General features: G+C 36.7%; 1 non-coding gene across 1 annotated transcript; it reads right to left on the minus strand.

Annotated features, from left to right (window-relative positions):
• TRNAC-GCA (transfer RNA cysteine (anticodon GCA)) lies at positions 1-72 on the minus strand. The gene has a single exon. It is a non-coding gene; the product is annotated as a tRNA-Cys (tRNA).
• Positions 73-23,677: the final 23,605 nt, after the last annotated feature.

A 23,677-nucleotide genomic window follows, 5' to 3' on the forward strand; every position in this document is an offset into this window, starting at 1 on the left:
AGGGAGCACCTGAATTTGAACCAGGGACCTCTTAATCTGCGGTCAAATGCTCTACCCCTGAGCTATACCCCCCTCACACATAGCATTTGGCTGTGTAAGCACCTTTTCAGCTTTATAAAAACTCTCATCCACGACTCCTTCAGCACACTGGAAATTTCTCATTTCTGGAAAGCACTAAGACCAGCAACCTCTTCTTCTATGAACTCATACCCAGATGTTGCCTAGCCCTACTCCCTGCACTCTTTTCTGCATCTCTACTTTCCATCAGAATATAGTGACAGAAGTGGCACAGAATAACATTGACACTTATAGTTGGAAGGGACTTTGGGATTTACTTGTCTGTTTTCCTCATGTTATAAATGACAAAACTGAAATTTGATGAAATCCTGCTAACCACTTTTGAGGCCCATGCAGTATCCACATCTCCAGACATGTCTCCAGGCTGTGATTCTTTCCATTAAACCATGTGGATTTTGGTTGGGGACAGTTCATGAACTTCCTGGTTCATGACATGGATCAGGGCACAGTAAACCTAGGAAGCATCACTGAGGCAGCATAGTCTGAGGACTAACAGGGGACCTATGGATTTGAACCAGGAGATCCTTTTTATTGTTCCTGGATATTTTTTTAAAAATTTATTTAATAATTAAAAAAATTGACAAACCAAATAAAACATTAACAAATAGAATCAGTAATTCACAATATCATCACTTAGTTGCATATTCATCATTTCTTAGAACATCTGCATCAATTCAGAAAAAGAAATAAAAAGACAATAGAAAAAGAAAGAAAATGAAAACAGAAAAGAAAAAAAAGATTATACCTACCATACCCCTTACCCCTTGCTTTCATTGATCACTGGCATTTCAAACTAAATTTATTTTAGCATTTGTTCCCCCTATTATTTATTTTTATTCCATATGTTCTACTCGTTTGTTGACAAGGTAGATAAAAGGAGCATCAAACACAAGGTTTTCATGATCACACAGTCACATTGTGAAAGCTAAATCATTATTCAAAATCATCCTCAAGAAACATGGCTACTGGAACACAGCTCTACATTTTCAGGCAGTTCCCTCCAGCCTCTCTATTACATCTTGAATAACAAGGTGATATCTACTTAATGCATAAGAATAACCTCCAGGATAACCTCCCGACTCTGTTTGGAATCTCTCAGCCATTGACACTTTCTCTTATTTCACTCCTACCCTGTTTGGTCGAGGAGGTTTTCTCAATCCCTTGATGCTAAGTCTCAGCTCATTCTAGGATTTCTGTCCCACTTTGCCAGGAAGGTCCACACCCCTGGGAGTCATGTCCCACGTAGACGGGGGAGGGTGGTGAGATTACTAGGTGTGTTGGCTAGAGAGAGAGGCCACATCTGAGCAACAAAAGAGGCTCTCTTGGGGGTGACTCTTAGGCCTAAGTAAGTAGACTTGACCTATCCTTTGTGGGGTTAAGCTTCATATGAACAAACCCCAAGACTGGGGGCTCAGCCTATAGCTTTGGTTGTCCACACTGCTTGTGAGAATATCAACAATTCAACTTGGGGAAGTTTGAATTTCTCCCCATTCTCACCATTCCCCAAAGGGGGCTTTGCAAATACTTTTCCACTCACTGATTGAATCACTCTGGGATTCATTGGGGCATCACTCTGGACAAACCAACAAAATCTCATGTCCTACCTGAGATTCCAAGTACTTATGGTGTTCAATCAAACTATCTACATAAGTTATATTAGGAAATGCACTAGTCAAAATATTAATTTTGTACCAAATAAACATTTTTTGCCTTAGTATCTCACAGAAGGTGACATTTTAAAGTATTAATTACCCATCTATTTTCAGCACCCTGCAATAATGACATTCCTTTGTTCTTCCTCATGCAAAAACATTTTAAAAATTTGTACGTTTAGTCACTATTATTATACACTCTAGGCATTCCTAGATTATATCTTTAACATCTATCTTTCTTTCTGATTTCATTCATGTCCCCAGCCCTCCTCCCTCTATCATTCTCACATGCAGCTTCATTCAGTGTTTTAACATAATTTTATTACAGTTAGGTACTATTGTGCTATCCATTTCTGAGTTTTTGTATTCAGTCCGGTTGCACAGTCTATATCCCTTCAGCTCCAATTACCCAATATCTTACCCTATTTCTTTCTCCTGATGGTCTCTGTTACCAATGAAATATTCCAAGTTTATTCACTAATGTTAGTTCATATCAGTGAGACCATGCAGTATTTGTCCTTTTGTTTTGGCTAGTCTCACTCAGCATAATGTTCTTAAGGTCCATCCATGTTGTTACATGCTTCATAACTTTATTCTGTCTTACAACTGCATAATATTCCATTGTATGTATATACCACAGTTTGTTTAGCCACTCATCTGTTGATGGACATTTTGGCTCTTTCCATCTCTTTGCAATTGTAAATAATGCTGCTATAAACATTGGTGTGCAAATGTCCGTTTGTGTCTTTGCCCTTATGTTCTTTGAGTAGATACCTAGCAATGATATTGCTGGGTCATATGGCAATTCTATATTCAGCTTTTTGAGGAACCGCCAGACTGCCTTCCACAGCGATTGCACCATTTGACATTCCCACCAACAGGGAATAAGTGTGCCTCTTTCTCCACATCCTCTCCAGCACTTGTCATTTTCTGTTTTGTTGATAATGGCCATTCTGGTGGGTGTGAGATGCTATCTCATTGTGGTTTTGATTTGAATTTCTCTAATGGCCAGGGACATTGAGCATCTCTTCATGTGCCTTTTGGCCATTTGTATTTCCTCTTCTGAGAAGTGTCTGTTCAAGTCTTTTTCCCATTTTGTAATTGGATTGGCTGTCTTTTTGTTCTTGAGTTGAACAATCTCTTTATAAATTCTGGATACTAGACCTTTATCTGATATGTCATTTCCAAATATTGTCTCCCATTGTGTAGGCTGTCTTTTTACTTTCTTGATGAAGTTCTTTGATGTGCAAAAGTGTTTAATTTTGAGGCGTTCCCATTTCTTTCTTTCTTTCTTCAGTCCTCTTGCTTTGGGTGTAAGGTCTATAAACTGCCTCCAATTATAAGATTTATAAGATATTTCCCTACTTTTTCCTCTAACTGTTTTATGGCCTTATACCTAATGTTTAGATCTTTGATTCATTTTGAGTTAACTTTTGTATAGGGTGTGAGATATGGGTCTTCTTTCATTCTTTTGCATATGGATATCCAGTTAGGCACCATTTATTGAAGAGACTGTTCTGTCCCCGGTGAGTTGGCTTGAATGCCTTATCAAAGATCAAATGTCCATAGATGAGGGGGTCTATATCTGAACACTCTATTTGAGTCCATTGGTCAATATATCTATCTTTATTCCAGTACCATGCTGTTTTGACCACTGTAGCTTCATAATATGCCTTAAAGTCAGGCAGCATGAGACCTCCAGCTTCATTTTTTCCCCTCAAGATACCTTTAACAATTCAGGGCACCCTACCCTTCCAGATAAATTTGCTTATTGGTTTTTCTGTTTCTGAAGAGTAAGTCGTTGGGATTTTGATTGTATTGCATTGAATCTGTAAATCAATTTAGGTAGAATTGACATCTTAACTATATTTAGTCTTCCAATCCATGAACATGGTATGCCCGTCCATATTTAGGTCTTCTATGATTTCTTTTAACAATTTCTTGTATTTTAATTTGTATAGGTCTTTTGTCTCTTTAGTTAAATGTATTCCTAAACATTTTATTCTTTTAGTTGCAATTGTAAATGGAATTCGTTTCTTGATTCCCCCTCAGATTGTTCATTACTAGTGTATAGAAATACTACAGATTTTTGAATGTTGATCTTGTAACCTGCCACTTTGCTGAACTCCTTTATTAGCTCTAGTAGTTTTGCTGTGGATTTTTCAGGGTTTTCGACATATAGTATCATATCATCTGAAAACAGTGTGAGTTTTACTTCTTCCTTTCCAATTTTGATGCCTTGTATTTCTTTTTCTTGTCTAATTACCCTGGCTAGAACTTCCAACACAATGTTGAATAACAACGGTGATAGTGGGCATCCTTGTCTTGTTCCTGATTTTAGGGGGAAAGTTTTCAGTTTTTCCCCATTGAGGATGATGTTAGCTGTGGGTTTTTCATATATACCCTTTATCATTTTGAAGAAGTTCCCTTGTATTCCTATTCTTTGAAGTGTTTTCAACAGGAAAGGATGTTGAATTTTGTCAAATGCCTTCTCTGCATCAATCGAGATGATCATGTAATTTTTATGCTTTGATTTGTTGATATGCTGTATTACATTAATTGATTTTCTTATGTTGAACCATGCTCGCATACCTGGGATGAATCCTCCTTGGCCATGATGTATAATTCTTTTAATGTGTTGCTGGATTCGATTTGCTAGTATTTTGTTGAGGATTTTTGCATCTATATTCATTAGAGAGATTGGTTTGTAGTTTTCTTTTTTGTAATATCTTTGTCTGGTTTTGGTATGAGGGTGATGTTGACTTCATAGAATAAATTTGGTAGCTCTCCCCCCTTTCAATTTTTTTGAAGAGTTTGAACAGGATTGGTACTAATTCTTTATGAAATGTTTGGTAGAATTCACATGTGAAGCCATTTTTTTTTGTTTGTTTGTTTTACATGGGCAGGCACCGGGAATTGATCTTGGGTCCTGCTGAGCCACCATAGCCCACCCTTGGGAGGCTTCTTAATGACTGATTCAATTTCTTTACTTGTGATTGGTTTGTTGAGGTTGTCTATTTCTCCTCGAGTCAAAGTTGGTTGTTCACACCTTTTTAGGAAGTTGTCCATTTCATCTACATTGTTGTATTTATTAGCGTAAAGTTGTTCACAGTATCCTGTTATTACCGCTTTTATTTCTGTGGGGTCAGTGGTTATGTCTCCTCTTCCATTTATGATCTTGTTTATTTGCATCCTCTCTCTTCTTTTTGTCAATCTTGCTAAGGATCCATCAATCTTATTGATTTTCTCATAGAACCAGCTTCTGGTTTTATTGATTTTCTCAATTGTTTTCATGTTCTCAATTTCATTTATTTCTGCACTAATCTTTGTTATTTCTTTCCTTTTGCTTGCTTTGGGGTTAGTTTGCTGTTCTTTCTCCAGTTCTTCCAAGTGGAAAGTTAATTCCTGAATTTTTGACCTTTCTCCTTTTTTGATATAGGCATTTAGGGCAATAAATTTCCCTCTTAGCACTGCCTTTGCTGCATCCCATAATTTTTGATATGTTGTGTTTCCATTTTCATTTGCCTCGAGATATTTACTGATTTCTCTTGTAATTTATTCCTTGACCCACTGGTTGTTTAAGAGTGTGTTGTTGTTGAGCCTCCACATATTTGTGAATTTTCTGGCACTCTGCCTATTATTGATTTCCAACTTCATTCCTTTATGATCTGAGAAAGTGTTTTGTATGATTTCAAACTTTTTTATTTAGTTGAGACTTGCTTTGTGACCCAGCATATGGTCTATCTTTGAGAATGATCCATGAGCACTTGAGAAAAAGGTGTATCCAGCTGTTGTGGGGTATAATGTCCTATAAATGTCTGTTAAGTCTAGCTCATTTATTGTAATATTCAAATTCTCTGTTTCTTTATTGATACTCTGTCTAGATGTTCTGTCCATTGATGAGAGTGGGGAATTGAAGTCTCCAACTATTATGGTAGATGTCTATTTCCCTTTTCAGTGTTTTCAGTGTTTGCCTCATGTATTTTGGAGCATTCTAGTTCAGTGCATAAATATTTGTGATTGTTATATCTTCATGCTGAATTGTTCCTTTTATTAGTACATAGTATCCTTTTTTGTCTCTTTTAACTTTTTTACATTTGAAGTCTAATTTGTTGGACATTAGTATAGCTACTCCTGCTCTTTCTGGTTGTTATTTGCATGAAATATCTTTTCCCAACCTTTCACTTTCAATCTGTGCTTATCTTTGGGTCTAAGATGTGTTTCCTGTAGACATCATATAGAAGGATTCTGTTTTTTAATCCATTCTGCCAGTCTATGTCTTTTGATTGGAGAGTTCAATCCATTACATTTAGTGTTATTACTGTATGGGTAGTACTTTCTCCTACCATTTTGCCTTTTGGATTTTATTTGTCATATCTAATTTTCCCTTCTTTCTACACTCTTCTCCACCCCTCTATCTTTTGTGTTTTCATATCTGTCTCTAGTGCTCCCTTTAGTATTTCTTGCAGAGCTGGTCTCTTGGTCACAAATTCTCTCAGTGACTTTTTGTCTGAAAATGTTTTCATTTCTCCCTCATTTTTGAAGGACAGTTTTGCTGGATATAGAATTCTTGGTTGGCAATTTTTCTCTTTTAGTAATTTAAATATATCATCCCACTGTCTTCTCACCTCCATGGTTTCTGCTGAGAAATCTACACATAGTCTTATTATGTTTCCCTTGTATGTGATGAATTGCATTTCTCTTTCTGCTTTCAAGATCCTCGCTTTCTCTTTGACCTCTGACATTCTGATTAGTAAGTGTCTTGGAGTACATCTATTTGGATCTATTCTCTTTGGGGTATGCTGCACTTTGTGGATCTGTAATTTTAAGTCTTTCATAAGGGTTGGGAAATTTTCAGTGATAATTTCTTCCATTAGTTTTTCTCCTCCTTTTCCCTTCTCTTCTCCTTCTGGGACACCCACAACACATATATTTTTTCACTTCATATTATCATTCAATTCCCTGCTCATATTTTTCCATTTTTTCCCATATAGTTTCTGTTTCTTGTCGGATTTCAGATGTTCCGTCCTCCAGTTCACTAATCCTATCCTCTGTCTCTCAAAATCTACCATTGTAGGTTTCCATTTTTTTTCATCTCTTCTACCATGGCTTTCATTCCCATAAGTTCTGTGATTTGTTTTTTCAGACTTTCCATTTCTTCTTTTTGTTCATTCCTTGCCTTCTTCATATCCCTCCTCAATTCATTGATTTGGTTTTTGATGAGGTTTTCCATGTCTGTTCATATATTCTGAATTAATTGTTTCAGCTCTTGTATCTCATTTGAACTGTTGGTTTGTTCCTTTGACTGGGCCATATCTTCAATTATCCTGGTGTGATTTGTTACTTTTTGCTGGCATCTAGACATTTAATTACTTTAATTTGTTTATTCGGAGATTGCTTTCACTTCTTTTACCTAAGGTTTTCTTGCTGGATGAATTTGTTGTCTATCTGTTCTTTGACATTCAGTTCAGCTTTTTCTGGACCTCTAGTTAGGTTTTGTTTAACAGAGGATAATTTTTAGGTTCTTGTTTTCTTGTTTCTTGCCCTGCTTGTATGGTACCTTTCTCCCCCCAACCCTTAGGAGGGTCTACATAAGTATTATAGACTCTAGCCTCCTATCAGGGGGAAGGAGTCACCTGCGTCACTTTTCCCTGAGGGTGAGACCAAGCAGGTTAAAAGACTTTCCTGTGAAGGTCTGGGTTCTGTTTTTCTTATCCTCCCAGTATGTGGTACTTGTCTGCCTGTGGGTCCCACCAGCATAATATGATGTGGCACTTTTAACTTTGGAAGACTCTCCCTGCTGGGGGCGTGGTGGAGACAGAGGAGAGGTTGTAGGCTGATTTTAATGGCTTCAAATTACCAAGCCCTGGTGTCTGAGTTCCTTGAGGGAGGGATTCCACCTGAGTTGGGCTTCACCCTTCCCTGGGAAGGCACAGGCGCAAGACAAGCCCTGAAAGCAGCTTGTTTCTGCCTATGACTGGGGCAGTTGCAGCCTGAGAACTCTTGCTGCTGAATCCAGAGGCAGTCAAGCCTTTATAGAAACATAGCCACAAAAACCTCTGTTTCTTTTCTTCTTTTTCCATTTGCCCAATGAGTGACCTCTGCTTTGACCAGGTTCACCTGAGCTGCGGGCCTAATTTAGTAGTCAGAATTTGTTAATTAATGCCACGATTGGTGTTTGGTTGGACTCAGCCCCTGCTGCTGTTAGAGTCTCTTTCTTTTCCCCACTGGGGGGGGGGCATTGGCCACTGCGGCTTGGGGAACTGTTGGTTCTGGAGAGGCTCGCAGCAGATCCAGCTGGTCTAGACTGGGGTACGCTGTGTGTCCAGTCACTGATGTGGCCCCTGGAGCTGTTCTGTACTATTTATGATTATTTAGTAGTTGTTCTGGAGGATGAACTAAAACACGCACATTGCTAAGCTGCTATCTTGGCCACACCCCTTCCTCCTTTTTTTTTTTTTAACCTTTCTTGTGATAACATAAATACAACTCAAAATTTCTCATGTTGTCCACTTTCAAGTGTACAATTCAGTGGCATTAATTACACTCACACTGTTGCTTTATCCTCACTAGTATCCATCAACAAAATTATGTTACCACCCCAAATAATTTCTGTACATTTTGAGCACTATTTTCCCATCCCTTTTCCCATCCAAGTAAACTGTCATCTAAATTTTGTTCTTGGACTTGGTGATTCTATGTACTTTATATAAGTGAAGTCATATATCTGTCCTTTTCTTGTCTGACTTATTTCCTTCAACATGATGTCTTCAAAGTTCATCTATGTTCTCATGTGTATCAGCATTGCATTTCTTCTTATGAGTGCATAATAATCCATTATACTTATGTTTTGGTTTGCTAAAAGAATGCAATATACCAGATATGGATTGGTTTTAAAGGGGATTTTTTAGGTTACAAATTACTCTTCTAAACCTGTGAAAATGGCAAAATTAAGGCATCAACAAAAGGATCCCTTCATTCAAGAAATGCCTATCATTTCCAGGATTTCTCTCTTACATGGGAAGGCACATGGTGATGTCTGCTCTCTTCTGGGCTTCTGTTTTCAAATGGCTCTGTCAGCTTCTGACATCTCTAGGGGCATTTCTTTTTGCATCTCCTAACATCTGTGTCTTGGTTTGTGCTCTCTGTATCACCTCTCAGCCATCTCTCCCTCTCTCTGTGAGCTCTTTAAAGGACGCTAGTAAACTAATTAAGACTCATCTTGAATGGGTGGTCCAAATCTCCATGGAAAAAAATCCAATCAAAATATCCCACCCACAATAAGTCTGTACCCACAAAATTGGATTAAAAAAATATGGCTTTTTTGGGAGTACATAACAGATTCAATCCAGCACATTCTACCTTCTAGACCCCCATAAGATATGTTCTTTCCATATGCAAAATACATCCATTCCATTACAATATTACAAAATCCTTAGACCATTTCAGTAACAATACTTTTACATACTAAATCTAAATCAGTACAAAATCTCATCATTGTCAATAACATGTATGGTCTATCCAAAGCAAAATTCTCCTCTGGCTGTGGATCTGTGAAACTCAGAACAAGGTATTAGCTGCCAGTTACAGGGACAGGGAAGTCATAGATTAAACATTCCATTGCAATAGGAAGAAATTGGAAGGAAAACAGGGGTTATTGGGCCCAAACCATTCTGAAAAACAGGAGGGCAAAACCATTAGATTTTAAGTTCTGGGAATAATTTATAGAATGATGTTTCATTCTCTGGGCTTTAAAGAGAGGCAGTCCCACACTTTATATGGGCTTACACAGTGGTTCTGCTGCCCCCAAACACTGGAGTGAGCCATCCATCATATCCAAGCATTGGGAGGCCACCTTCTTCTCAGCCCCACCCTCTTCAAGCATGTGGGTGGCCTCTGGACTCTCTACACTCTCCAGGGAACATGCTAAACCCTTTGGAACAGTGGTGTTGTGGCCAGACTCTCCCAATCCTTAGGGAATGTGCTCCATCATCTCTGAGTCCTGAGGCAGCAACACTTTTCTGCCCTCCCTCTGCTTCCAAGGCTAACTCACCCTTTCCACATGTATGGCTGGATCTGGTCTCTTGGCCCAAGATTTCCTAGCTCCAGAGCTTACCTTCTATGGTTCTGCCTTTGAAGTCATTTTTCCTTCAATCTGTCCCTTTTCTCTCCATTTCAGTCCAGTCAAGCAGTGGTTTCATTCATAGAGATCTCAGAAAAGATTTGTTAACTGGAATGTAGCATACAGGGATCAAAGCCATCAGAGAACAGGAATTTCCATAAATCCTTTATGGGCAACTCCATCTCCCATCCTGGCTTTTCTGAAGTGGCTGACTAGTTCCATGTTTAGTTAAATCCTCTCATGGGACATTATTCTCTGGGGTCTTATCTTCCAAAAGCTCAAAATTTTCCAAACTATCAGTTTCTAGTTTCTTTGCTACTAATAGCTCAGTTCTCAGCCTATCTCTTTCCTCTCATATTTTACTATAAGCTGCCAAAAGAAAAGAGGCTACATTTTCTATGTTTAGTTTGGAATTTTCCTCAGCTAAACATGAGTTTATCACTTCCAAATTCTGTATTCTGTCCAACACCAGTACTCCATTTTTCTAATCTCTGCCAATTTAAAACCAGGATTGCCTTTCTTCCAATTTGCAATGACACATTAATCATTTATGTCTAAGGCCTTGTTCTAGTTTGCTAGTTGCTGGAATGTAATATACCAGAAATAGAATGGCTTTTAAAAAGCAGAATTTAATAAGTTACAAGTTTACAGTTTTAAGGCCATGAAAATGTCCCAATTAAAACAAGTCTATAGAAATGTTCAATCTAAGGCATCCAGGGAAAGATACCTTGATTCAAGAAGACTGATGAAGTTGAGGGTTTGTCTCTCAACTGGAAAGGCACATGGCAAACCTGGCATCTGCTAGCTTCCTCTCCAGGCCTCTTGCTTCACAAAACTCCTTGGGAGGCATTTTCCTTCTTCATCTCCAAAGGTCACTGGCTGGTAGACTCTGTGCTTCTCTTGTCCTTCTGTCATGGCTCTCTCCTCATTCTTAAGAGGAACTCTCCCCAAAATGTCTCCCTTTTATAGGATTCCAGTAAACTAATCAAGACCCACATAGAATGGGTAGAGACATGTCTCCATCTAATCAAGTTTGATACACACAATTGATTGAGTTACATCTCCATGGAGATAACTCTTAATCAAGTTTCCAACCTATAGTATTGAATAGGGATTGGAAGAAATGGTTGCTCCCACTAGATTGATTAGGATTAAAATGTGGCTCTTCTAGGGTTCATAAATCATTTCAAACTGGCACAGGCCTCATCAGAAGTATCTTTAGAGTCCATATTTCTATCAACAGTGTCTTCAAAGCAAAACACTTTTGGCCAAAATCCACACAATCCTTCCAATATCTTCCCTTTATCCATTCATACAGCCTTTATCTGTAACCACAGCACCCACTTCTGTGGTATCAAAATCTGTTTCAGTTTGTAAAGATGCTGAAATGCAATGTATTCAGAAATGGACTGGCTTTTATAAAGGGAGTGTATTACTTCACAAATCTGCAGTTCTAAGGCCATGAAAATGTTAAAATTAAGGTATCAACAAGAGGATACCTTCACTCAAGAAAGGCCAATAGCACTCAGGGTTTCTTTGTCACATAGGAAGGCACACAGCAATGTCTGCTGTCCTCTTGGCTTCTGATCTAAAATGGCTCTCTCAGCTTCTGGCAACTCTAGGGCCATTTTCTTCTGAATCTCCAAAATGTCTGTCTTGGTTTCTGCTCTCTTGTATCATCTCTGAGCTCTCTTTCACCCTGTGGGTTCTTTTAAGGACTCTAGAAAATTAATTAAGACCCATGTTGAAATAGTGGGGTGTATTAGTTAGGGTTCTCTAGATAAACAGAATCAACAGGGAACACTTGCAAATATAAAATTTATAGAAGTGTCTCACGTGGCCGCAGGAACGCAGAGTCCAAATCCACAGGGCAGGCTGTGAAGCCGACAACTCTGATGGAGGGTCTGGATGAACTCCGCAGGAGAGGCTCACCAGCCAAAGCAGGAATGGGGCCTGTCTCCTCTGAGTCCTCCTTAAAAGGCTTCCTGTGATTAGATTTAGTATCACTAATTGTAGAAGACACTCCCCTTTGGCTAATTACAAATGGAATCAGCTGTGGATGCAGCTGACCTGATCATGACCTAATCCTATGAAATGTCCTCATTGCAACAGACAGGCCAGCACTTGCCCAATCAGATAAACAGCTACCACAACTTGGCCAAGTTGACACATGTCCCTAACCATGACATGGGGTCACATCTCCATGGAAACAACTTAATCAAAAGATCTCACCCACAACAAGTTTGCACCCACAAGTTTGGATTAAAAGAGTGTGGCTTTCTGGGATACATAACAGTTTCAAACCAGCACAATGTATAGCATGTTTAGTCTATCCACTCTTGTGGTGATGGACTTTAGGATTTACTTGCTGTTTTTCTTATATTATAAATGACAAAACAGCAATTTGAAGAATGCTGCTCTCAACCGCTTTTTGAGACACAGGCAGTATCCACATCTCCACACATGTCTCCAGTCTATAATTCTGTTCACTAAACCGTGTGGATGGTGGCTGGAGGAGTTCATAAACTTCCCAGTCTATTACCCGGATCAGGGAATAGTAGTCTTGGGAAGCATCATTCAGGCAGCATAGCATGTGGATTAAGAGCGGCCACTGAATTTGAACGAGGTGAGTCTTTTTGTCCTTTTCTTATGGTAACATAAATACAGTACTTTCAAGTGTACAATTCAATGGTGTTAATTGCATTCACACAATTTGTTAACCTCACCAGAATTCATTACCAAAATTATTTGATCTTCCAAACAGAAACTCTGCACACTTTGAGCACTATTTTCCCATCCCACCTTCCCACCCTGAGTAACCTGTCATGTAATTTTTTTGTGTGGACTTGGTTATTTTAAATATTTCATGTAAGTGAAGTTGTACTATATTTGTCCTTTTTTGTCTGGCTTATTTCACTCAACAAGATGTCTTCAATGTTCTTCTTTGTTGTAGTGTATATCAGTCCTTCTTTACTTGTTATGAGTGTTTAACAGTCCATTATATTTAATAAGCATGTTTTAGTCATTCATTCTTCTGTTGATGTATGCTTGAGTTGTTTCCATGTTTTGATTTTTTCTTTTTTTAGCAAAGTGCAGGGTCCAGAAATTGAACCCGGGTCTCCCGCATGGCAGGCTAGAGTTCTACCACTGAGCTACCCTTGCACCACCCTCCATGTTTTGATTTTTATAAATAATGCTGTCATGAACTTTGGTGTCCCTGTATGTGGTCAAGTCCTTACTTACAATTCTGTGTTCCTAGAATTCTGTTCTCCAGAGGTGAGATTGATAAGTAATATCATAATTTTACATTTAACTTTATTCAACTAGCAGCCTTTCCTTTGCTACCTTATTTTACATTTCCCCAACAATGTCCAAGGGTTCCATTTTCTCTGCATCATCACCAATGTTTCATAGTTTCTGTTTATTATTATTATTAATGGTCATCCTATGGGTTGAAATGCCTCATTGTGGCTTGGATTTGCAATTCTCTTATGAAAAATGCATTTTTAGGTATTTATTGGTCATTTGTATATTATCTTTGGAGAAATATCTATTCAACTTCTTTTCAAATTCTTTGTGTTTTTTTTGTCCTTTTGTAGTTTAGTTGTTGGAGTTCTTTCTAAAATCTAGATAATAACCCCCTGCCATATACATGGTTTGCAACTGTTTTATCCCATTTCTGAAGATTTTATTTTCAATTTCTTAGTAATATCCTTTGATTCACAAAGTTTTTTAAAAAAGATTCTTGCCATAGGTGGGAGATTAACTATAATCCCTAAAATGACACATATTTTGAGATTAATGAGTCCAGGGATATGTTAAGACACTGTAATCAGTGTGCTGTGATCACAAATTTTATATGAGAAGAATTCCATCCTGAGATGGAATTTACTAGATTAACTAGATTCTGTGCCAAAAAAAAAAAGAACAACTGACCTGAGAATAGGCAATCACAGACCAAAGTCCCCCACCTCTCCTATGAAAACACAAATTGGAATAGATTATAACTTAATATGGATGTTTGCAACAGAAGACATTCTAAATTAGTATGAGTCCACTTTAGAAGAATAATCTTAATTTTAAATATAGTATGCTTATCTTTCTACTTTAATCTTATTTGAAAACTTATTAGCAAAAATTTTTTCAAATATTTTAAGCACTACTACATTAAGTTAAAATTCTAGAAAATAATCAACTACAGTAAATATTTTAAAGTGACAATTAATTTAGAATTGTGAGATATACATACACTATTTCATTCTGTTTATTATTGTATCATGCAAAATTTCTGGACGAATTTTTCACCAAATTTAAAGGGCCATTTAAAACGGTCTTATAAGAAATACCAGCTATGTAACATGTGCCAAATTCATGTTGGGGACACCTGTAGTTATCCTCCATAGCATTAAAGTGTATATATATAATTATCCATTTACTTGCCATCAGGAGAGACATTCCAAGTGTATTAAGATATTGCACAATAACAGTCATTTTAAACATTAGAGCCAAATAAACCACAAAGGCAGGTGCTCTGAACAGTGAACTCTGTATTGCTATTGAGTTGTTTCTCAGATAACTGCTTTTTTGCAGTATGAACATTTGAGGAGTGGTAGGAGAAGAGTTATAGCTGTGTAGGGATTGATTTACTTAAAATCAGTTAATGAGCCACTTAGAAGTGAGTGAGCTGAGTTAACTAAGGTCTAGAACACCTTGCAGTGGCTAGAAGTTTGCATTGACCCTGTCACTTTTGAGCTTAGTTGATTGCTGTATAGAATATTTAGAAGCACATTTGTTTTACAACACTTGAATGCCATTTACAACACTTGAATGCCATTTTGTATTCATAGAAGGTTTGGTTCTTTAATCACCAAAATGAACTGATTCTAAAGTTTCTAGAAATTATACTTAAAAGATTAAGTTCACATATTAGGGAAATTTCACTTCTATGAAGATATTATTTCTAAATGATCATTTTCAGTGCTAGAATTACTGATAGCAAGTGATTTATTTTTGGAAGTCACTGGAAGACTTCGTATCCATTCATTCATTAACATATATAATAACTCAATTGTCCATCAAGTCAGTCCATTTTAAGAGGCTACTCTAAAGAAGGAAGTTAATACAGCTAAGCAGAAGTCACCTGATGTCTTAAAGTGTACATAGGCAAGGTCAGCTTAATTAATTAATGTCTAAAAACATTTATTGAATATTATATTGGCATTTCACTTGTATATACATGGCTGGTGATGGAAGAGCAGACTGCAGTGATATTTCCCCAGCTATCTTTCCCTTGCCACATTCTTTTCCTCTTCACTGTTCTTCTAGCTTTCTATATTACCACAAAAGTTAAACTGTCAAAGCAAATTCATGGGAATCACAGTTATTTCTCAGAGCCAGTCTCTACTAATGATTGGAATAATACTAGCAAGCATCAACCACAATGAAACAATTTTTTCCTGGAAGAGCCTGAAGCCATCAGACAACTCCCCAAAGTGTCCCTTTTCTTCTGCCTTAGAACATATCATGATTCCAGAATAACAGAGAAATTTTTGGAGGAAGATTTGTGGAAACATTGTCTACTTTAGCTTTTTTGGGAAAAAAAATCTCCTTTTATACTCCATTAATTACATAACTTATTAAACCTGCATTCTCCAGCTAGCCCTGCAGCATAAATCAATAATACCAGATTTATTTACAATATTGTACTCTAGATGATTCAGAAATATCCTGATAACGCCATATCTTAGATAAGGACTTCCCTTTTCTCTATATGAAACACATGGGCAAGGTCAATAGCATGTTTATAAAAGAGGTCTGGGTTGCAGTCACTCATTCCTCCTGGGTTTCCCCAACGGGAAAGGAAAGGATTGACTCACAGGCTCTTTCCTACCCAAGTTCTTAAACATAAGTAAACATAATTTACTTATGCTGATGTATCTACTGTTTTCCCGTGAGTTCTCATAGGTACGGTGATAATATCTTTTCTGGAGATGCTGTTCTTACAGGACAAGCATTTGTATAACTTTTTGAAAAGTTATCAAACTGAAACTATTAAAAAAGATGTATAGTGGAAAGAGCATGATATTCACTACTAATTGAAGTTTATGGTTAGCATCAGGCCCCTTCTTTAAATTTCGTAAGAATTGGTTCCGGGTGGGCCGCGGTGGCTCAGCGGGCAAAGTGCTTGCCTGCTATGCCGGAGGACCTCGGTTCGATTCCCGGCCCCAGCCCATGTAACAAAAACGGAGAAACAGAATACAATAAAACAAGAAAATGTTTAAAAATGTTTCCCTTTCTTCCTTCCTTCCTTCCTTCTCTCTGTCTTTCCTTTAAAAAAAAAAAAAAAAAAAAAAAAAAAAAAGAATTGGTTCCCTCATCTGTTAACAAATCAAAATGGTAATACTATTCATGTTCTTGGATGATTATGAGCCATGAGGTATAGGAAAGTGCTAGCAAAGTGCTAAGCATTAGCAGGTGCTCAATAAAGATTCATTTTCTTTGCAGTTTTGTAAAGATAGTCTTAAAGAATGTTTCCTCTCTCTGTTCCGTGATGCTGTATGTTTTTCTTGTCATTGCTTCAACTCTTTAAATACTTCTCTCCTTCTGGTTTGCTAATTTTCTCTTCCTTCTCTATTACCCTAAGACAGGACATTTTAAAAATCATCTTCTTAATCCTTTTCTTTTATTCATTCTATATTCCTACTTTTAGTCTCTTTACTGTTTGATAAATATTTCATTTTGAAACCACATACATATTTTGAATTATCACTTTTATTTAGACAAGGCTAATACCAGATCTAGCTCAAAACACCCTGTTAATTTTTTAAAATATTAATCTGTGTAGTCATCTCTTACAATATTCTCATCCTAATTGAGAGATTTATATTTCCATCTTTTTCATTACTTTATTACATTTTTCAAAAACCAAGTCCAAATGTTTCTTCTGTAATTTTATTCCTCATTCATTCTTTCATAAAAAAATATTTATTGAGTACCTATTATGTGCCTAGTTCTGCATTGGGTATTCTGTATTGTGGTAAATAAAATAAACTTGTTTACTAACCTGAAGGAGCATATAGATACATCATAGCAGCCTGGCAAACTAAGACATGGAGCATCAAGATGAAAAGATTCAGAGGCTCCCTAGGAAACCCAGAATGCGTGGACTTATTAACACTGCTACTTGCTTTCCGGTTAATATTATATCATAGCTATTATAGTCAGGACATCAATAATCTCACTCTGTTTGTCTCTGGTTTTATATATCTAACATTTTCAGCTTATTTCCAAATCTTCTTTCTGCTTCCCCTCATTGTGCTTATTTATCACGTAGGTTGGTCAAAGTCCATTGACATCAACTGTTGCCAGGTTGGCATGAACTCTTCATGCTAAAGTACAACCTTTTTGAACTAGAGGCCTGAGGTCTTCATGCCTATTTTGTTCTTGTGAGAACAAGAGCTCTTTGACATCTTTGTATATGTACCAAGGTCACAACTTAAAAAAGAAATGTTCAGAATTGTTTTTTCTTATTTGTTAAGATCTTATGAAAGTGGGATGGATGTTCAGTTTCTTTGGATGAGTAATTTCTTATGACCTAACTCAAACATAAAATATTTATAAACATTTAGGCTTTTTCCTTTGCCGTCAAATCTTAATCCTTTAAAAAACTATAAGATTACCGGCAACATATAAAATCTAACCCTTAAAGAATCTGCTGTTCTGCACGTTGGGTAGTATCTTGCATAAGTTTTTAACCATATTGTCATGTTGTCTTATACTTTAAAATATTGCTGGATTTTATTAGTTAGTATTTTGCTATATATATTTTGTCCTTATTTCATGAAGGATATTACTGTAATTTCCTTTTGTTGTTTTATTTTTATTAGGTTTTCATGTCAGGCTATGCTAGCTAGACTTGTAAAACACTTTAGAAAGTAAAAGATTGGTATTAATTCTGTCTGACTTATATGTTGCATAGAACTCATCATTGAGGAAATTACAACATGGATTATTTTGGTTTTAGGTTGGTTTATTTCTTTGGTATTTCTCTTTTCTTTGTAAGCATATTAATAATTAATTCTATATTTTTATAGAATATAATTCCAGATTTTCTGCTGCTTCTTTTGATAATGTGGTAGGTACAATTCTAAAATGCTCCTCAAATTTCCCAACCCTCTGTGTGCACGTCCTGTATAATCCTTTCTCTTGAGCTGAGCATGCTCAGTGAAATATAGTGAGTCACTACTCCTGTGATTAAGTTACATTATCTGGCAACACTGAAGGGATTTTGTAGATGTAATAAAGGTACTTAATCAGTTGGGTTTTAGTCAATCAAAAAGGATATTATTCTGGGTTATCCTGATCTAATTCATTGAATACTTTTAAAGAAGGTCTAGAAATCAGAGATATAAGCAATTAGTGAAGTTCAAAATGTTGGAAGAATGTTCTGTTGGCCCTTGAAGAATCAAACTGCCATGTGATGAGAAGGTCACATGAAGGAGATGGTGTGGGGCCTTTTGTAGCTCAGGGCCCCAGTCAATAGCCACTGAGATTGGAAGAAGCCCCTGAGTTTCTTAGGAGACTCCAGGCCCAGCCAGCACTTTGCAGCCTTGAGAGAGCCTGAGCATAGAACCTGACTAACCCAAACCTGGATTACTGATCCATGGAAACCAGAAAATTAAAAAAAAAAAAGTATGTTGTTTTAAGTTACTGAGTTTGTGGTGATTTATGTAGCAAATGGAAAACTAACAGGCAGTTTGGGTAAATTGTGCTTACACAACCGACTTAAACCCATTTTATCTAAGGTGTTGAAATGACAGCCATGTTCTGTCAATGTTTATAGTATTATTATCCTATTAAGGTCTAATAGGTGGTGTTATTCACATGCCCATTGCTGATATCAGTAACTGGTGTTTTTACTTTTATTTTTTCTTAATCTTTATTATTATTCTTTTTGATCAATCTTGCTAGTGGTTTATCAACTTTGCTTTTGCAAATAACCAATTATGGCTCTGTTATTTTCCTTTAGTTTTTTTTAAATTGATTTCTGTTATCTTTATTATTTTCTTCTTTCTGCTAATTTGGAATTTAATGTGCTCTTTCTTTTAGCTTCTTAAGGTGGAAGTATATCGTTTATTTTAAATCTTTCTTCATTGATTTCAAATAATACTATTTTTAGCTATTTAAGATGAACAGAAGCACGTCCAGAAATAGATCCACACATATTAGTCTATTGATTTTTTTTTTTTTTTTGGCATGGGCAGGCTCTGGGAAATGAAAGTCTATTGATTTTTGAGAGAGGTGTCACTATTCAATGGGGAAAGGAAACTCTTTACAACAAATAGAGCAGCAAAAAATGCAATAATGCATGGGGAAAAAAAAAGAACCTGACCCTATATTACAGTACACACGAAGATTAATTCAAGATGGATTATATTCCTAAAAAGCAGTACTAAAAGTAAAAGCTCTAGAACATAACATATATGAGTTTGAGGGAGGCAAAATGATCTTAGATATGACCAAGAAAGCACTAGTCATTAAAAAAAAAAGGTAAATTGAATTCCTTCAAAATTTAAAGCAAGCTTCTGTCCTTCAAAAGATACCATTAAATAAAATGAAAGGTCAAGGTTGAGAATACGAGAATATATTCAAAGTACATATAACTGATAAGAGTTGTGCCAGTTTGAATCTGTGGTGGACCCCAGAAAAGCCATGTCCTTTAATCTTCATTCAATATTGCTGAGTGCGAGCATTTTCATTGTTTCCATGGAGATGTGACGCACCCAATTGTGGGTGGTAACTTTTGATTAGATGATTTCCTTGGAGGTGTATCTCCACCCATTGAAGGTGGAGTTGCTTACTGGAATGCTTTAAAAGAGGAAACATTTTGGAGAGAGTTCCTTTTTGTAGAGCCACGAAAAGCCAGCAGATGCCTCCATTTTCGCCACCTGCCCTTTCAGCTGAGAGAGAAACATTGAACTTTCATCATCGGCCTTCTTGAACCAAGGTATCTTTCCCTGGATACCTTGATGGGACTTGCTTTAATTGGGATATTTTCTCGGTCTTAGAACTGTAAACTAGCAACTTGTTAAATTCCCCTTTTGAAAAGCCATTCCATTTCTGGTATATTGCATTCTGGCACCTAGCGAAATAGAACAGTTGTATACGCAATATAGAAATAATTTCAATAAATCAATAATGAAAAGACAAAAATCTAATTAATTAACTTGATCAAAAGTCTTGAGGAGTAACTTTATAAAAGGGGATATGGAAATGCCCTATAAGAATAATAGAAGTATTCACTATATAATTTGCAAATTAAAACCATTAGAGTATTTCATACCCAATAGAATGAAAAAATTAAAAAGATAGGCAAGACCCCATGTTTACAAGGACATGGAGTAATTGGAACTTTCTTATATTGCTGGTAGGAGTTAAAAATTTGGAACACATATTTGAAAATATGGAACACATAATTATTGCAATTACAAGGATGGATTAACTTTAAAGTGAAAAAACTGAAATTTTGGAATGAGATTGCATGAAAATAGTGAGAAATGTTCGCAATATGATGATATTTGGTAAAATGAAGACTGATCAAAATATATAATATGTATCAATAAGGGTTATAGAGACTTATTACAAATTGTTTATAGGGGTTATCTGGAAGGAAGGAACTGGGATGAATTCAGTGGAAAATAGGAATGAGGGCAGTTGAAGCAAAGTTAAGTTTAAAGAAAAAATAAGATGGATTTCAAAATCTAATTTATGTAAAATCATGCATACACAAGTGAGATTGTGTGTTTTGTGGTATGTAAATATTTTGGGGGGGTTGTCTTTGGTATTCGTTTTTAGTATTGGGCTTGCTGATGAAAAGAAGGGGCACTGGCAAGGAAGAAATGATGGTAACAATTTTAATAAATTCTAAAAAGAAGGACTCATACTGAGTTGCAACTGTCTTGGAAGTTTCAGAGAAAAAGAAGTTTTTGAAATGATGTGTCAAATAATGGAAGACTTGGGCAGCCCAAAAGCAGAGAAGAGAACAATACAAATAAAAAATAATGCACGCAAGATGCAATAATGAAATATGAAGAAACATTTTGGAGAAGAGCTATATGGGAATACTAAGGTTAGAGAAATTATTTAGATATTGAAATGTGAAGTTTAAAAATTTGACTCTATCTCCTGCTGTATCTGCCAAAGGAATATTTTCTCTTCCATTGTGGCCTGATTTCCTACTAGAAGCTTCACACTCTGGAATCTATTAGGGGCAATTTGTGACTTTTAGTGGTTCTAAAGGAAAATATAGCATATGTAATTCAATAAGTATGTAAAACTTTCATAAAAATTGGGAAAAGTCTCATCTTGTCTCTGCATATTGCTTTGATTTTTATTTTGTATTAGATGACCAACTCTGAAGTAAGGAGAAGCTAAAATGATTTGGTATACCTTATCTCATCCATTATAAATGCTATAATGCAATCAATGGACTTATGCCTCATACACTTTGTTCTTTGCTGTAACATTTTATAATATAACTTTTGAAGCATTCTGGCTCAGTGCATAAATATTTATTATTGTTACGTCTTCTTGTTGAATTGTTCCTTTTATTAATACATAGTGCCCTCTTTGTCTCTTTTAACTGTTTTACATTTGAAGTCCAATTTGTTGGATATTAGTATAGCTACTCCTGCTCTTTTCTGATTGTTATTTGCATGAAATATCTTTTCCCAACCTTTCACTTTCAACCTATGTTTATCCTTGGGTCTAAGATGAGTTTCCTGTAGACAGTATATAGATGGGTCCTATTTTTTAATCCATTCTGCCAGCCTATGTCTTTTGATTGGGGAGTTTAATTCATTAACATTTGGTGCTACTACTGTAAGGGCAGTATTTTCTTCTACCATTTTGCCTTTTGGATTTTATATGTCATATCCAATTTTCCTCCTTTTTACCTTTACTCATAGTCTCCATTTCTACACTCTTCTCCACACCTCTCTCTCCTGTGTTTTTATATCTGTCTCTAGTGTTCCCTTTAGTATTTCTTGCATAGCCCGTCACTTGGTCACAATTTCTCTCAGTGATTTTTTTTGTCAGAAAACATTTTAATTTCTCCCTCATTTTTGAAGGACAGTTTTGCTGGATATAGAATTCTGGTTGGCAGTTTTTCTCTTTTAGAAATTTAAATATATCATCCCACTGTCTTCTTGCCTCCACAGTTTCTGCTGAGAAATCTACACATAGTCTTATTGGGCTTCCCTCGTAGGTGATGGGTTGCTTTTCTCTTGCTGCTTTCAAAATTCTTTCTTTCTCTTTGACCTCTGACATTCTGATTAGTAAGTGTCTTGGCGTATGTCTATTTGGATCTATTCTGTTTGGAGTACACTGCACTTCTTGGATCTGTAATTTTCAATCTTTCATAACAGTTGGGAAATTTTCAGTGATAATTTCCTCCATTAGTCTTTCTCCTCCTTTTCCTTCTCTTCTCCTTCTGGGACACCCACAACACACATATGCATGTGCTTCATGTTGTCATTTAATTGCCTGAGTTCCTGCTCATATTTTTCCATTCTTTCCCCTATGTTTTCTTTTGCTTGTTGGATTTCAGATATTCCATCCTCCAGTTCATTAATCCTATCTTCTGCTTCTTGAAATCTGACATTGTAGGCTTCCGTTGTTTTTTTCATCTCTTCTACTGTGTCTTTCATTTCCATAAGTTCTGTGATTTGTTTTTTCAGACTTTCGATTTCTTCTTTTTGTTGATTCCTTGCCTTCTTGATGTCCTCCCTCAATTCACTGATTTGATTTTTGATGAGGTTTTCTGTGTCTGTTCATATATTCTGAATTAATTGTTTTAACTCCTGTATCTCATTTGAATTGTTGGCTTGTTCCTTTGACTGGGCCATATCTTCAATTTGCCTAGTATGATTCATTGTTTTTTGCTGGTGTCTAGGCATTTAATTACCTTAATTAGTTTATTCTGGATATTGTTTTCCCTATTTTTACCTAGGATTTTCTTGCTGGGTTACTTCATTGTATGTCTGTTCTTTCACATTCAGTGCAGCTTATTCTGGACCTCTAGCTTAGGTTTTATTTAACAGATCAAAATTTTTCAGTTCTTGTTTTCTTGTTTCTTGCCCTGCCTGTATGGTGCCTTTCTCCCCCCTTAGGAGGATCTACTTAGGTATTATAGACCCCAGCCAGATTTTCCCAGACCAAACTGGCCTCCTGTCAGGAGAAAAAAGTCACCTGCATCAGTTTTTCCTGAGGGTGAGACCCAGCAGAGTGAAAGGCTTTTCTATGAAACCTCTGGGCTCTCCATTTTTCCTATCCTGCCCAGTATGTGGCACTTGTCTGCCTGCAGGTCCTTTTAACTGCAGCACACTCTCCTGCAGGGGGCATGGTGGAGACAGAGGAGAGGTTGTAGGCTCGTTTTAATGGCTTCACTTTTTCAGACCCTGGGTCTGAACTCCTTAAGGAAGGGATTCCACCTGAGCTGGGCCCCACCCCTCTCCTGGGGGAGGCACAAGCTCTACACAAACACTCAAAAGAGCTCAATTCTGCCTATGCCTGGGGCAGTGGAGCCTGAGAAGCTTTGCAGCAGTATCCAAACAGTAGTCAAGCCATAGAAACCCAGCCACCAAAATGAAAGAGAAAAATCCTTTTCAGAGCAGGATCCCCATTCCTTGGGTTTGCCAATCAAGAGCTTAAATTGGTATATTGCTCTGTGTATCTCCAGGTCCTATGTGCCCCCTCCTTTCCTTCAGGGCCCAGACCTTTTCAAATCCAAAAGAAACCTCTATTTTTTTTTTCTTTCTCTTTTTCC

This window comes from Tamandua tetradactyla, chromosome 1, assembly GCF_023851605.1.
Source record: "Tamandua tetradactyla isolate mTamTet1 chromosome 1, mTamTet1.pri, whole genome shotgun sequence".
Taxonomy (NCBI): domain Eukaryota; kingdom Metazoa; phylum Chordata; class Mammalia; order Pilosa; family Myrmecophagidae; genus Tamandua; species Tamandua tetradactyla.